At 38.6% G+C, this 16,481-nt stretch overlaps 1 non-coding gene across 1 annotated transcript; it reads right to left on the minus strand.

The window, feature by feature from the left end:
* Window positions 1–15,776: 15,776 nt before the first annotated feature.
* LOC141625611 (small nucleolar RNA R71) lies at window positions 15,777–15,882 on the minus strand. Its single transcript, XR_012535380.1, has one exon. It is a non-coding gene; the product is annotated as a small nucleolar RNA R71 (small nucleolar RNA).
* Between the last annotated feature and the right edge of the window lie 599 nt (window positions 15,883–16,481).

Raw genomic sequence — 16,481 nt, forward strand, 5'->3', positions numbered from 1 at the left:
TCTTCATTTCCTAAAACCTTCAAATCCCGAGTCAAAGCAATGTGCTTGTCTACCTAAGGTTAGGATGTCATAAAATGTTGAGATTATATCTCATTTTGAGTCTCATGTCACTTCATTAGGCTAAACTAAAAGTTTACATTACAAAATGTGCATTTCATTTAGTTAAAATGAAAACCCGAACTTTAGGCCCATTTTACGAGGTGATAAAGACTTTTTCAGGTCAGGCCTATTTCAAAGAAAGTTCTAGATCTCTTTCTTAGCTTTCCAACGCCACCGAAAGCAACTTAATCCGAGTATTGTAGAGAATGTTATGCCTAAAATACGACAAGCTGTCAAACGCGCTTTCTTGCGCAGGAGGAACCCGCTGAGGAAAGGACGCAGCAAGTGATGCGCCTCTTCCAAGGGACGCATCACCTGTTGCGCTTTTTCCTCAAGGCTTTATTTTTGTCCAAGTTTCCGTGTTTAACCTAAGTCGGTTGTTTCCGGATCTTTCTCTCCTTTCCTAAACCCTAATTCCGTGATTAGTATAAATCGAGACCTTCGTTCCTCATATTTCTCACGCGAGTGTCCGCCCTTCTCTTCCCCCTTTGCATTCTAGACCCCGCTTTTGCTTTTTGGCGCCTACGTGCTTGAACTTTTGACCACGTAAGCTCGGATATTTCGGAGTACCAGCCTCGTTTTGCATGACCGACCAATTTGACCAACTCCACATAAATCAACATTAATCAATCTTATTCATTTTCCTCCTAGACGGCACTTTCGTCGTACATTCGAGTCGAGCATCACTAAACGTTAACTTAGTTCATCTCGTTTCGTCAAACATGTAAGTATGAGGGTGTAAATGCTTCTTTTATTTATTGTTCTTTATTATCGTAATTAATATTGTAAGATTTATGTCGAAAGTATTCTTAAAACTTATTTGTAAAACCTTGTTTAAAAACCCTTTTTACGGATTAGCAGAAGACAACCGTTGAGAAAGGACGCAGCAACTGCTGCGCCAGTGCGCCTCTTCGAAGGGACGCTGTACCTGTTGCGCCTCTTCGTGAGGCTGCCGCAGTTCCTGCTTCCTTTCTTCTTCCTTCGTCTTTTGTTAATTCTATTGTTTTGTTTTCAATTGTTCATTGTTTCATTAAATTTAAATATGATAATTTTAACCTGTAATTTATTCATAATTCTTCATAATTAATTCATCTTTCAAAATTCCAACTTAAATCCCTTGTAATCCATATTTGCGGGTTTTCGTCATTAAAATCAATTCCGATTTTAGAGGTTCGATTCATCCATATTGAATCTCTGGATTTCATCTTTGATATATTTGCATCTATTATTTACCATCACCACCATTAATTCATCATTAATAACTTGTTTAACCTAACTAATTTGATTAGTTTGTCTAATTTGTAAATACTCTTATAAATCTTGTAATAATTCATTCTAATTAGTTTTTATCCATGCTTTACTGTTTTTATGACCTCATTCACATGTAAATAATATGTTAATCACTTTCATCCGAGTCAAATAATATAATCAAGCATTAAAATCACCAATGAACATTAACGAGATGCAGTTCCGGCTTCACGGCGGAACTCAACCCAGAATGACGCAGCGATCGGCTAGCGCGCTCTTCCAAGGGACGCAGCTCTGTTGCGCTTGTTCCCGGTTGATTTCTGTCCCTGAACTCCCGTTTCTGCCTTGACCTAGTTTATTGGTTTACGTATTTAATTTACTATTAATCGTATTATCACCTAATCTGTTTGTTTATTTATTTATTCTTTCTTTTCTAAAATTATCCATTTTAAATGTATTCTAGATATAAATCAATTAATCCAATGTAATTATTGTAATTTTTTTATTGTATTTTTATTGTATTTCTTTTATCGTATTGCTGGTATGTCTCTCGCATGTAATTAACATTAAATTTCTACTTTGACCTAATTGCATGTTAAACTACGTGTCTACCGACTTAGTTAATTCTCACATGCTAGGATTAATCTAATGGATGTTGCATCGCATGCATATAACCGACAACATATCGAGCATATAATCAATAGTACAGGCCGCTATCGAGGCGGGCGGGATTAGGTGTTCGATCAAAAGAGCTTCCTAATACGTACCCTCACCCCTTACTCCAGATCTCTATGAACATCCGCGTTCATTGGCATCCACGAGAGTCATTCTAGACATAGAATGCTAAGGGTAACGAGTTCTTGGTGTTCATGTCACTACTTTGTGTCTTGACATGACACGAGGTATTCGAACGGTTTCCAATTTTCCACAATAAATTGGTGGCGACTCCACAAATGCACAAGAATACCTTGCTCGCTTTTCGCCCCCGTGGGCCCGCATCCACTGTTTGGCGACTCCGCTGGGGACTAATACACTTACGTGTAGCCAAGGGTGAAACTTGAACAAGGTTAGGGAATAGTTTGTACAAGACAGTTGTCGGTTTTCATAACTCGGTTTTCCTAGACCGTTTATTCGGCCTTCCAAGGCCCAACCCAACCCCTTCGACCAATTGTTCCGTCTAAACGGTCCTAATTCTTATTTGGGTCTAAGGATGGATAGCGATTGCCGTCATCCATACCATGGTACTTACTCTTGTTTGTATCAAGGACTTTCACTACTCGAGGAAATGGACTAGGAATCGGCCTTACTTCTGTTTGGTACGAGCCTCTCCACAGACCCCGGGTTTGATTGTTCGGTATGGCAACCCACCCTTTAAACCAAAACCCTTTTAAATTCACTCAGCATCCCGTTATAATGCTTGTATGAATGTTTGTATCATATGTGATCACCATTTTCTAAACAAAACCATGGCGAAATTTGTAAAAATCAAAACCTCTTTTAAAATGTAAATTTTCGAAAAAGGCCAAATTTAGCGCAAAACCAGTCGAAACTATGTCCAAATGTCGAGTCAAACTTCGGGCCTTAAACCCATTTAAAAAAAACGTAAAAAAAAAAGAGTCCAAAAAAAAACAAAAATGTTTTAACCAAAATATTTTTCAAACCGTGTAAATGTAAGTAGGTAAATTCAATTGGGTTAAGTTAGAGTCAAAATTCAAACCGACTATGTCCTAGTCGGAACTCGGTTGGGTCATAAACTCGTCTTCCTTTACATTTTGGGTCTTTTCAAAATTCAAGTCAAGTCCTAAGGCGTATTGCCGTCATTTTGGACCCCCTACCCCAATTCAATTAGGAGCTAAACATTTCCACACCTAGTCTCACACACTCGAGGCTAACACATCGAGTCATTCCCATATTCGTTTCTTGAATTTTCCTAGTACACGTTTGGGACACACATACCCAACCTCGAGTCAAGTCTGTCTTAAACACACGAATTAGAATTAACACGTGTCGCCAATCCCGTCAATAAAGTCAACCACATAAATGTCACTCTATCAAAGTCAACACTCGAGTCTAAAGGTCAAGGTCAAACACCGTGAATCAAAACACGAGAAGTCACTCACGACATTTCCTGGATTCACAAATCAAGTGTCTAGTCATCTCATCTCGTCATGTATCCTTTGTTTGTTGCTCTAGTATGCGTGATCCCATGTGAAATCAAGTCGTAATGCGTATCATTTTCTTCTCGGTAGGAATTCTGCAATTTCCAATGAAAGTGTTCAAGAACGTTTATCTGTCGACGTCGAGGGACTAAGTGCTGCAGTCATTAAGCTTCAGGCCACCGTCGAATACTTGAGAACTCGTGTCACCAATATGGAAGACAAGATAGACATGATGAAACCTTTACCATCTTCTCATACCCCAAGGCCAGGGCATAGCTTCAAGACAACTCACCCATCTAAGAAGGCCAACGAAGACAAGGGAGTTAACCTCTTGGAAACTCCACTCAGAAGGCCGGGACGAGCTCATAGGGAATTTCTTGACCTCGGAACCACATATGAAGTAGCTCTACAAAGACTAGTTTCCCAAGGAAAACTTCACCCAATTGGTCCAACCCCGGATCCTAAAAAGATATTCCCTAGGTGGAAGGGGAATTCATATTGTCAGTACCATCGAGGTAAGGGACACGATACGGAGGAATGCTTTTGTCTAAAGCATATTATTCAGGATATGATTGAGGATGGCAAGCTTCCAATGCCACCATTTGTGGAGAAATTCGATGGGACCGACCCTCTTGGGTCTAACAGCACTAAACACGATAAAGAATCATTCCTAGACTTTTCTCATCTCCTCGATCCTCGTGATGACAAAGAAATCAAAGCTCCGAAGGTGGGCGATGTCCAATGTGGAATGCTCATACTTTCCAAGATAGAGGGAGCCATTGATTCTCTAAACTCTCGGCTTTCCCGCATGGGGAATCAATTTGCTGAAATGGATAAGAAGCTTGAGACACAATCTTTCAAGATGAAGAATGTCCAGACAAACCCTCAACCTCATGGTCTCGAGGAGAAAGCAAAAAGTGAGCGATCTATTCCTAGTTCTTCTCATCCAGGAGTCAAAATCAAAGGCAACCTCATAGAGCCTTCGTCAAAAAAATTAAACAACTCTCCCAGGTCATTCACAAATCTAGGAATACCTTATGCCCTAGCCTTGAACAAATTATCGTCTCTAGGTCTTCTTCAACCAATAGGACATACACCAGATCCAAAAAAAAAAAATCTAAATCGTGGGATGGCAATTGATATTTTCAATACCATAGGGGTAGGGGCATGGTACCGAAGATTGTTATAAGCTTAAGCATGTCATACAAGATAGGATTGAGGATGGTAGGATTTTTGTTTTAGTCCTAAAATGTGTGGGTACAGAAACTAAGCGACCTTATAGGGATTTTAACATCACAGATGATCAAAAAGATGAAAGATCCACCAATCATTTGGTGAAAAGAAGAAAAATAGATTCACAAATACCCGATCAGTCGAAGGAGGCAACATTAGATGAGGACGTTATTGACCGTCTACACCCGGTTTACACCTCTCATTTGAAAGGTGGCATCAAAACCGTCGAAAACTTATCGGCAGAGATTGTTCGTATCAATGAAGTCATCCAAGGAGGTTCACCGTCCGCATCTACACCCAACAATCAAACAATCTACATTACCGACGTAAAGGTTATAGAAGCTTCACCAGAAAGAGGAACTCAGTATTCAAAGTCATACTCCAATTTAGGCATGCCTTATACGGTAGCCTTTAAAAAACTCTTTGCCAAAGGACTGATCCAACAATTCGGTCAAACCCCAGACCCTAAGTACGAGAGGAGAGGTCGGTTCTGGGACGGTTCTCAATATTGCTTATTCCATAGGGGTAATGGACACGACGCTGAAGAATGCTCCAAACTCAAATATACCATCCACTATATGCTCGATCACGGCAAGATATCTTTATCGACCCTCGATCCGTTAAGAGAAAAGAATGACCCTCATAGGTGTCTTACTTTTCAATGACAGGAAGGTCTCTTGGGCCTTTACCCTTCTAGTATTCCCAATGATGAGGACGGGATGCTCAAATGGGTGAATGCTCAAAGCCGGATACCGAAGCCAATTACTGGAAGAGAAAACGCTCAAGCGTGGGCCGATGATTACGAGTCTAGATCTAAGATCACGTCAAAGTCCGAGTCCGAGTCCGAGTCTGAGTCTTAGGCTTTCTATCTCATATTTGTTCTAGTGCCTTTCTTCGTGTCAATTTCCATTTCTAGTGACAACCTGGGGGCTGTCCCACGAGTCACATGTCTTCTCGAGTCTACGTTAAATACATTCATTATTCATTTCAATAAAAATACAATTTTCACTCCACATATTCTATCATATCTCTTCTTTTATCCTTTTCCTGTGACAACAAGAATCGATTTCAGACATTTTTAAAATGAACAACAATGCATGACAGTCAATGTAAGTACACTTAAATGATGTTCCGTTCTATGTTGTAGAGGACCTAAGACTCCGTGTTCAATTTCCTTACCTATTCCATGTCTGGCAATAGAAACCACAATATAACCCTGGTTTAGCACGAGCATATCTTAAGAGATTCTAGGACGAATCCAGACCTTCTCCCTTGTTAACAATCCATGACGGAAGGCAATCCCATTCCCCATAATAAACAACCTCTTTACTAAAGACCAACCTCTTTCACATCAACAGGTGTTAGTCTGACCCAAATCCATGGTAGCAAGAAAATCCAAGACGATACGAGCCATGATCAGAGACAAAGGCTCAATGAAGAGAAATGACCAACATCAATATCCAAGACAAAATAGTCAAAGTCAATATCCAAAGTCAAATTTATCTTCAAAAAAAGAAGGCTCAATCCAATCCAAGTCAATATCAAAAGACAACGTTATCTTCAAAAAACCTGATCAAGAATCTGAGCAAAAGCCGAGGTATATTCTAGACCAAGAACCTGAGTCTGAATCAAGAACAAACCTAAAATCAGATACGAAATACTGCTGAAGTCTATATAGAATGCAAGACATCGATGAAGATGGTCAGTTAGCACCTTCACTTAGCCTTTCACACATCACATTCCCGAAGTCCTTCTCGAGACCGTTACCAGGGAGATAGTTAGGAATTTTGAGAATCCTCTCAAGCTCGTCAAATATACCCATCCTTTAGGGCCAAGACATGGAAATTTGAACCCACGTCATTTTAACTACTTTTATGTGCTGAGGATACATCAAGCCAAGAGACTCCATTTCCAAGCCATATTACAAGCCATAATCCCATCAAGCCTTAACTCCACAAAATCGAAGCTCCAGAGATTTGTTTCATCAAAGCCTCTTATGTCCAAGCTCCACATTCCAAATATCCAATCCAGTTTTGCCTTGACCCATACACGGAGTCTTCAAATACTTTGTTACCTAGAACGGGACATACCCATATCATCCTTAGGGTCCACTAAGTGTGCTCACATGACAAGGAAATTTTTACAAAATTAGTTATACCTCTTTGGTCTATGATCAGAGGGAGTTATCTCAAATCAATTCTTCGAGTCACCAAAGGAATATTACCCTTGTGACCCCTGCACTTTAAGGTACTGACAACATAAGCTTAGGCACACACCTGAACTACGAGCATGGTTTGATTTCATCTTTTCAGGTGGATACGTAAGCAGTCCTTTCTTACACAAGAAGGATACAACCACAACACCCAAATAAGTTAACCAAACATGAACTATGATCTCGCTTGATTTCACTTCACATGAATACGTAGGCAGTCCTTAAGGACACAACCATCTCAACCATCACAATTTTCAACCTTGCAACCTCAATTAACATCCCTTCCATAACCAACACCTCTTTACTGGGGGCTCCTTTTATCGCCCAGTCTCTTTTTTACCAAATTCCAGAGTCGTCTTCTCATCTTGGGGGCTTCTCTTTCGAGATGCCACCCTTCCTTTATTCCTCTCTTATTTAAGTCTAGATAGTGCTCGGTCCGGACAATGACAAAGGTCTTAGATCGATTCTCGAAGTTATCGTGCCTCAAGAGGGACCTCTTTTACAGCAAACGATGAAGACATCCAAGTAGACAGCTGATCCATGGCTCATGCCTTGCCTTAATATGCCCCCATCTTTCTTGCAATTCTTCTACCTTTGGAACTGATATGCACTGTCACCCACACTTGGCTTGGGGTTGCGCATACTTAAGCAAAGTCTGTCAAAGTTATCCCTGTGTCGTGTCAAACCTAAGTTGGTGTCGCGTCAGCCAAACCTAAGTCTACATTTCACGTCCGTATAAGGTCTGTGTCATGTCAAGTCCTATGTCTAAAGCCCATTTGAATATGCATAACGCGTTACAAATGACAAACTACTTTACATAAATTTTAAATAACTTTAATAAAAGAAACAACTTTTGCAAAACCTATGGGTTTCCTCATTTGAGGTCCACGTGATAATTGCTTACATGCGTATGTGTTACGTTTGTTTTTCTATTAGGTTGCATTCTTGTGTGGCTACTAACCATGCAGGTAGGTACCGAAAGCAGTACTTTATCAAGACTTTGCTTGCAACAACGAGCGAATACTCTCTGACAGGTGTTTCGATACACCTCAATTATGTTCCCCCAGCGAGAGTTCCGGACAACCAATTGTTCCTCTCAAGACGTGGAGATCAGTCCGGATTATGTTCCCCCAGCGAGTGTTCCGGACAGACAATCGTCCCTCGCAACACGTGGAGTTCATCATCAATCTCAGATTTTGCCGAAGTTCTCTTGAAGACCGACGCGAGCATATTCCACCCAGCAGTTTCTATCGACGTCCTGCTACCCTCGATATTATTGTTTCCTCATAGAGTTTGGCAAAGGTGTCACTCTCCAGAAGTTCCCAAACCAGAAAACCCAAAGTTAGGATTCTTACCCCTAGATTCTTAGATCCCAAAATGGCTTCCTTTAGGTTCATAAACCTTTAAGCTCCCACACCAACATCCTTAGGTTCATAAACCCATAAATCCATTTGGAGTTCTCATACCTCAGAAAGCTTAAACGCACGCGTTTAAAACAAGAATTAGTAACCCAGTAATAAGTTCCTAAACATAACCCTAGGATCCCAAATCCTCTTAGGTTTACAAGCCTTTAAGTTCCCATACCAATCGTTCTTTTAGGTTCATATACCCAGGTTCACACACCTAGCTTCTTTTAGGTTCCCAAACTCCCTAAAGTTCATATACTCATACCCTTTAGGATTTTATTTGGGCAATTCAAATTGCCAACTCCTCACCATGGGTAACAATGCTTTGAAGAACATTGTTCCTATTTTGGCTCTCTTCTAGCACTTGTTTGAAGAACTTTCGTTGGGCTCCCATCATTTGGAGAACCATATTTTGAATGTCAAAGTCATACTCATCTTCTTATTATGTGTGGGTGTAAAAGTGGTTATATTGTGGCATTTGGCATTGCTTGTAAAGTGGGTATTGGGAGAGTGGTTGTTGTGGATATTGGAGGTGGGAGCTTTGGTGTGAAAAGTTGGGGTAGTAGTTAGGATTTTTATTGTATGAATTTTAAGGTGGGTTTGTGTTGACCTGATCTTCAAACACCTCATACCCATAGTCATACTCAAAAGATCCACTACATACTCCATGTGTCAAGTCTTGAGCCATCATCATAGCTAAGACAAGGAAAAAACTACAACCAAGGAAACTACACAAAAATGGTAAGATCAACCTTGAGGAAAAAGTTCCTCAAGGTTAAAGCACCATTAAAATAGACAAACAAGTAAGAACTTAATCACATAACACCGTCCCCGACAACGGCGTCATTTTAATGGTCGTTATCGTCTTACGCTTAATCAAACACATTTATATTCTCAACAAACAACTAGTAAGTGGCTAAGTCGAGGTCGATCCACGGGACGGTGTGCTTTGGGTTTTTAGCCTATCTACCTCAATTTATACAAGTGTCACAATTTGGTTTGAGTTGTAAACTCCACTACTATAATGGAAATGTAAACAATTGGATAACAAGGCAAGTAAATAGAAATCAAGATGTAAACAAATGATTAAAGATACTAGGGTGTCATGGGATCATAGGGGAATCATGGTAAGATAACATAAACGAGTCACATAGATGCAAGCAATTATTATTGTTGAATCGAGTTAGCTTATGTCTTACAATTCCTAGGGAGACTTAGGTCTCAGAGCCGACTTGATCAAAACTTTGCAACACCTACATCGACTTAGTTCTCCCTATTCAACTATATGCATGGTCTAACAAGCCTTGAGTTAGCTTATATCTTACAAGTCTTGTTGAAAAGATAAGAGAATCATGCTAGGTTTCCAATCAAGCATTTCATCAAACATATGTGCATAAGTTGAAAGTACAATAAGCAACCATTCATATGAACTCATTAAGCATAGATTTATCCCATAATTACTCCCCTAATCCCCCACTAACCCTAGCTAAGAGACTACTCACAAAACATCATGATTATCATGTTAATAATGGCATCACACATCATAACATAGGTAAACATGATGATTAAGCAAGATATTAAGCAAAGCATTAACAAGTAAATAAAGAGATTGAGAAAGTTACCAACTTGAAAAGTAAAGATGAACATAAATAAAGGAGGATCCTTGCATAAAGATGAAAACTTGTCACATAGTCTTCAAATACATACCCAAGAGATCGAAATGTAAACTATTGAAGATTGAAAGAACAATTGTTGAAAGATTGAACTGCTTTGTGGAAATATTATAGACTATTCTACTCCTAATCTAATCTAAGGAGGCTTAATCTGTTGGGAAATGTGTCCTCGACAATAGTGAGATCACATGATTTAATATCATAATAAAATCTCATATAAAGAATACGTGAGGGGTGATTTATTATATAATCAACTGATCGTCATTAATCGGTGATGATTGGCTGACTAGAGTTTGACATTACTGTCGTGTGACGGTGGTGGTCAGTTGATCCCTTAAGGTCACACCTAAAGAACAATTCCCTTAATGGATAAATTGATTAATTGTATGACGATACAAAGTGATCAAATCCTTAAAAGTGAACAATTTACTTGTGAGAGAGAATATTGATATCTTATTGTAATGGGATAAAATAAGATTTATTTTAGTAATAAAAATGCTTTGTTACTAAAATTGATTATTGTTTGAGAAACAATATAGATAAGAGTGAATGGTTGATTATAATTACAAGATGTTGTGAATTATAATTATATGACCCATTTTATTTATATGATCAAGTATCACTAGTCAATTTATTGGATGTAATTTAATTAATTTGTAAAATGATATTTATGTGATAAATATGCATTAAAATTAATTAATGACATGTAATATACTACATGTGACATATTGTGCGACAATTGACAAATTGACAAAATAAAATGGTAGTCCATTTTATGACATATGGACCGAATGGAGGGAGTATTATGGGTGTGAGGATGACATTATTTTATGGGATAAATTAAACATAATCATAGCTAGTGCACACTATCTTACACACCTAAGATATTGAGAAGACCAAAAGTAAAAAGAAAGATGCCAATTTTGGCACCTAGCCCTTGCCCCCAACCAGTTTTCCCCTCCTTTCTCCCTTAAGGGATTTGTTCTCTACTACCAATTATTCATTCATACAACAACACATGCAAAGCTTGTTCTATATTCTCCTACTTATCTCTAAACAAGTTTTAGAATACAATAAATTGTTCATCCATTCTAATATTAAAACAGGGTTACTAGTGTAGTAATAATAACAATATTAGAATATATTTTAAGGATACTAGTATAATAATCTAGTTAATTAGTATACTAGTTTAAGGGTAAGTCTTGGGTGCAATCTAAGGAGGATTTCTATACTTGGGATCTTGGAAGATCATCCATCATATTAAGCTCAAGAACAAGTGAAGGAAGGTGACCTTACTTGTGCCCTATATTTTGAACCATATAGAAATGTAAGGGACATTGTTTTTCTTATAAATCTTTCATTTTGTTATGCATGCACTAGATCTAAAGAACAAATAATTAACAAGTTAATTAGTTCATTATTAGAGGAGTATAATAATAGGTATATGAACCTAACATAATCTACTCTAAGAAAGCTTAATCTATTCTAATCAACTCCAAATCTAATCTAAGGGAACTTGATTCCCACTTAGAGGACATAACCTCTTGATTATTACAAATGAAGTTTATATAGTAGGTAAAACATTAGGTTTAAGCAAGGGTAGATTAGGAAATAAGCATAAGTGTTGAATAGAGCCTTGCACGTTTCAAAGGGGATCCGTGGGAGGCAGTTCTGGGTATCAACTCGAGCGGGTTGAGGGTCAACTCAAGCGCGTGTCCTTTGACTCGAACGGGTTGAGGAGCAGACCTTCTTCCCTTGCTTTTACGCCTATGATGCCTTCATTTACTTGTTATTTCTATCATTCTTAGTCATCATTCTTGCTTCCTCTTCATACTAGTCCATCCAAGATCATCAATAAGCTTCCGAATATGCGCGAGAGACGGCAATTCCGCCTCATTATCTCCTTCCTACAAAATATATAAAACGTACCAGGAAAGCAAATAGGAAGCAAATGACGAATAAAACGGCTATAAAATGCTATATTAGTATGTAAAATGAGGCTTAGTTAGGGGAATAAATGTGCGTAATTATGACTCACATCACCAAGCTTGTTCCCCAATGATAGGCTATCACACACGTAACAAAGATAAATGCCCTAGTAAAAATGAATGTAGTAGTAGGGGTCGAACACAAGAAGACGGGAGTTGCTAAAGAAGTTTTCATGGAGCGAACTTTATAAAGGTTGATTAACGATTGGGTGTTTGTTTTTGTTTTAGAAACAATGATAAAAAAAAATGAAAGAAAACAATAATAAAGAAGAGTCTAGGGGAATTGGGTCACACATGCAAATTATGTAAATGCTCTTGTCAAACTAGGAAATTTATAGTAATGATAATTGTTTAAGTCTAATGACAACCACCTCTCGGCCTTATTTTCAACTATTATAGAACGGGTTCTAGCGAGCTCTCGCTATTACTAGATCGATCTACTAAAACATGCCTAGTCTAATTCAATTCTGTGCCACTAGAATTTTAGAAAGATTTAATAAATTAACAATACAATACAAGCATATGATAGGAACTATTAATCGATATTATAGTATCCCATTTCAACAATTGTAATTATTATTTATGCATGGCTCCCCTACTCCTTAGACAAACAAACTACTCATGCATAATGAAAACTAAGCTATTAACTATTAAAATATAATGATAATGGAATAATGAAATAAACGGAATAACGATTAGTAAATGATGTATAACAACTAACACGTAATGGAAATGGCAAAGGAATTAACAAAGTTGTACTGGAAATAAGATTACCTTAACAATAGAAATGGAACATGAAAATGTAGAACAAGATAAAACCAAATACGTGAAATGGAAATTGTATTCTAATTCCTAATGCTAAAAGAAATGTTTAGAATAATAAGGAGATCTAAAGACTATTCTAATGAGACTTGTAATGTGTACGAGGTGTGTAAGTGGTCTCTCAAATGACGGATTCAACACTCCTTATATAGGAATAAGGGGTGAAACGTAAAAAAATCAAAGAGAGGCAACCCCGATCGGGGTCGTGCTAATTTCAGTTTTGTCCTTTAAATGTTGATTAATTGGGATTGGGAATCCAATGAACCGCCTTAATGCCTCTTAATTCCTCCAACTTATTGCACATAAGAGGATCCTAAGCTTTGCTTCTCTATCTTTATGGGCTTCATTTGTTTACTTCTCCACCATCCAAAGTTGATTTCTTTATTCTCGGGATTTCCATGCTCGGAATTTCCTAACCCCCCCCCCCCCTCCATGGTCAAGTCTCCTTTCTTTTAGCCTCGTGAACTTGAGTGCTTGCTAACTTGACGGGAAAAACCTACCGAATGCCTTATTTCCTACAAAATGAAATCAATACAAGTAAAACACCTAGAACACAGAATTAGCTCACAAATACACTTATAGAAGTGCAATAATCAAATAAAACCGAGCTAAAATAGGGAGTTAAAACTATATTTAAAATAGACCTATCAAACTCCCCTAAGCTAAACCCTTGCTTGTCCTCAATCAACCACACAATATAATGTATGACAAGTACAAGGGCCCGAGCAATAATTATCTCATCCAAATGCAATTCCTGTCAAGTAACTTTAAAGCACAATGAATCAAATCCCGAAACAACATAGGCATAGGGAAAAATGCATGATATGTGCAATTTATATAGACTTTATAGCCTTTTATTGCACGCATTTCTATGCCATTTGTATCCCTTTGTATTGCAAAATGCCCCGAATTGGCTACTTTGGTTTGTTGTCTTAATTGCAGAAATGGACCTAAAAGTAGTGGAATCGCCCCTTAATCGTCCCACTTTGCATGCATTTTAAGGAGGCGGAGACTTAGAGCAGGATTCGTACCTCGGGAAGCGTGAAGGAAGGTCTTAGGTAGCTGTCAAGACGAAGTCAAGGCTGATTCAGTGGATATCTACTCGATCGAGAGCTTTTGGAGTTCGATCGAGTAGTTTGGCAGTCGAGGATGGTCGATCGAATGGTTTTGGAGTTCGATCGAAAAGTGCTTATCTGGGAGTGTTCGATCGAGAGCCTAAAATGCTCGATCGAACGGTTTTTTTAAAGAAGTCCTCGATCGAGTTGTCTGAAAGGACTCGATCGAGTAGTTTGCTGTTTTACATGGGTTAATTGTTCTGTGTTAGGTTTATTTTGTTAATAAAAATGCTTCCCTATATAAGGAAGTCGGCATTAGGCCATAATTACGTTTGACACTCTTAATTACTCTTAATCTCTGGAACTTTTGCTCTTAATCACTGCTACTTGTTTTTTACGCCGGATTAGCTTTATTGTAATCTTTCTCTTCTTTTAATCTTAATCCAATACTTTGTTTCTCTTAATCCTTGTTCTATTATTCTTTTGTTACCGATTTTTTTAGTTTATGCTTAATCTTATTCTCTTTATTATGTCTTTTCTTGGTATGCTTATATTTATTGTTATTGTTATTGATATCAAAAGCATGAGTAGCTAATCTCCTTATGTTAGGATTAGGGGAGCCATGGTAGTGATGTGACGATGTTGTATATAGGCTTGACGATTTATTTGTGAGAATCTGTCCCCATAGCAATATAACTGTAATATGTTTAGTTGAGTGCACGCTTCTAAATAACTTTAATCTGGTTAATTTCGCTCCTGGATCGGAAGATTGGAGAGAACAGACCTGCTATGAACAGTAGACTACCTAATGAGGGCGAAAGTTAAGTTAGTAGTAGTCTAGGGTGGATAGCGGACCAGAAGGACCTTTCCCTTGCCTTCTCACAGTAGATTGTCTATGCTATTTATGACTGAGTCGATAAACTGTCATGGTAAATCGAAATCCTGACATACCTCTTTTATCTGATTACATATCTCAAATTTTCTTGCTTTATCGCGCTTGTCTCTATTTCTCTTACCTTTAATCTTTAGTAGTTTAGAAAACAAAATTAAAACCCCCCAATTTGACTAGATAGACGGACTTACAGATAGATATCTTGCCTCGCTGTGGAGTTCAACCCTACTTATCGCTAGCTTCTGTTAGTTATATTTAGGTATTTATTTTTGGTACGTAACGACGGTATCAAATTTTGGCGCCGTTGCCGGGGAGGCAATAGCCTATTTATCTGTTTTTGTTTCGTTTATTTCTCAGTCTCAGGGAATTTTTAATTCCTTGAGACAGTTCTTATTTATTTCCTTTAGTCTTGTTTATGCCCAGGTATAACAGGTCAGAGTTAGTTCCAACTGATCCTGAACCAGAACGGACCTTCCGTATTAGACAAAGACTACAGAGGAAGATTCAATAGGAAGTCTTGAGTACTTTTGAACCCGAGCTACAACATTTTCTGTTTGCAGAAGACCAGTCTTGCAAAGAAGACAATTCTATTCCTGCTGTAAATCTGGTGAAGATGCCTAATATTGCGTGTCATTCGGAGCCCACAGCTCCCTCAATCCCTAAAGGTTTCAAGCTTTCGACTGAGGATGGAAATAAGTTCGCCATTCGGCCGTCCAACATTAATTTGGTCAAATGAAACCTGTACCGAGGTGTGGCGGGTGAAGATCCGCGTAAACATATGGAAGTTTTCACTGATTATTGCTCTACCATTCCCGCTACAAAGGGAGTGACTCAGGACAGGATTAATGAGGTCCTATTTCCCTTCTCTTTGACCGATGGAGCCTGAGAGTGGCTCACTGATCTTGATAGAGAAGCAGTCGGGATCATCAACTGGGAGACCCTCGCCCTTGCCTTATATAAGAGGTATTTTCCTCCACAATGAACCAATCAGCTGAGAGGAAAAATTACAAGTTTCAAGCAGGCACCCGATGAGAATTTTTATGAAGCTTGGTGTCGTTTCAAGAAGTTAGTGCGGTCTCTTCCTCATCATGGTTTTGATCATTGGTTCTTGTGCAACCAGTTCTATAATGGGTTGTATGACGACCACCGTGCTATATTGGACGCCTCATCTAATGAGCGATTTCAGAACAACAATGATGATGACAAGGGGTGGGGCATCATAGATGAGATGGCTACCCACTGTGCTGAGTATGGGAACCCAAGAGATGTTATTCGAACAGTTCATTTAGTTGATAATGCAGTCGTGGCTCAGTCGGAAGCCATAAATGCTCGTTTTGATAGGTTGGAGTCGCAGCAAGCGGGTGATCAATAGACGGTTCGCTTGTTGACTAGACAAGAAACCGTTATATGTGAGAGATGCGGTACTAATGACGGTCACACTGCTGTTGACTATCTAACTGAGAAGGAGCAAGTCCTTGCCTTTCAGCAATATAGGCAAGGAAATTCCTATTATAACAATCAGAGTGGTGTCCATCCCTATTTGAGATGGACTAGTAAGAATGTGTTGAATCCTTCACCTCCACCGCAGCCGCAACAACCTTATGATCCTCCTCATAAAGCTCAACAAGGCTTTCAAAAGCCTCCATCTTTTCCACCGCCTAATCATGGAGCTTCTTCTAGTAGGGTAAGTGAGA

Source organism: Silene latifolia, chromosome X (assembly GCF_048544455.1).
Source record: "Silene latifolia isolate original U9 population chromosome X, ASM4854445v1, whole genome shotgun sequence".
Lineage (NCBI taxonomy): Eukaryota > Viridiplantae > Streptophyta > Magnoliopsida > Caryophyllales > Caryophyllaceae > Silene > Silene latifolia.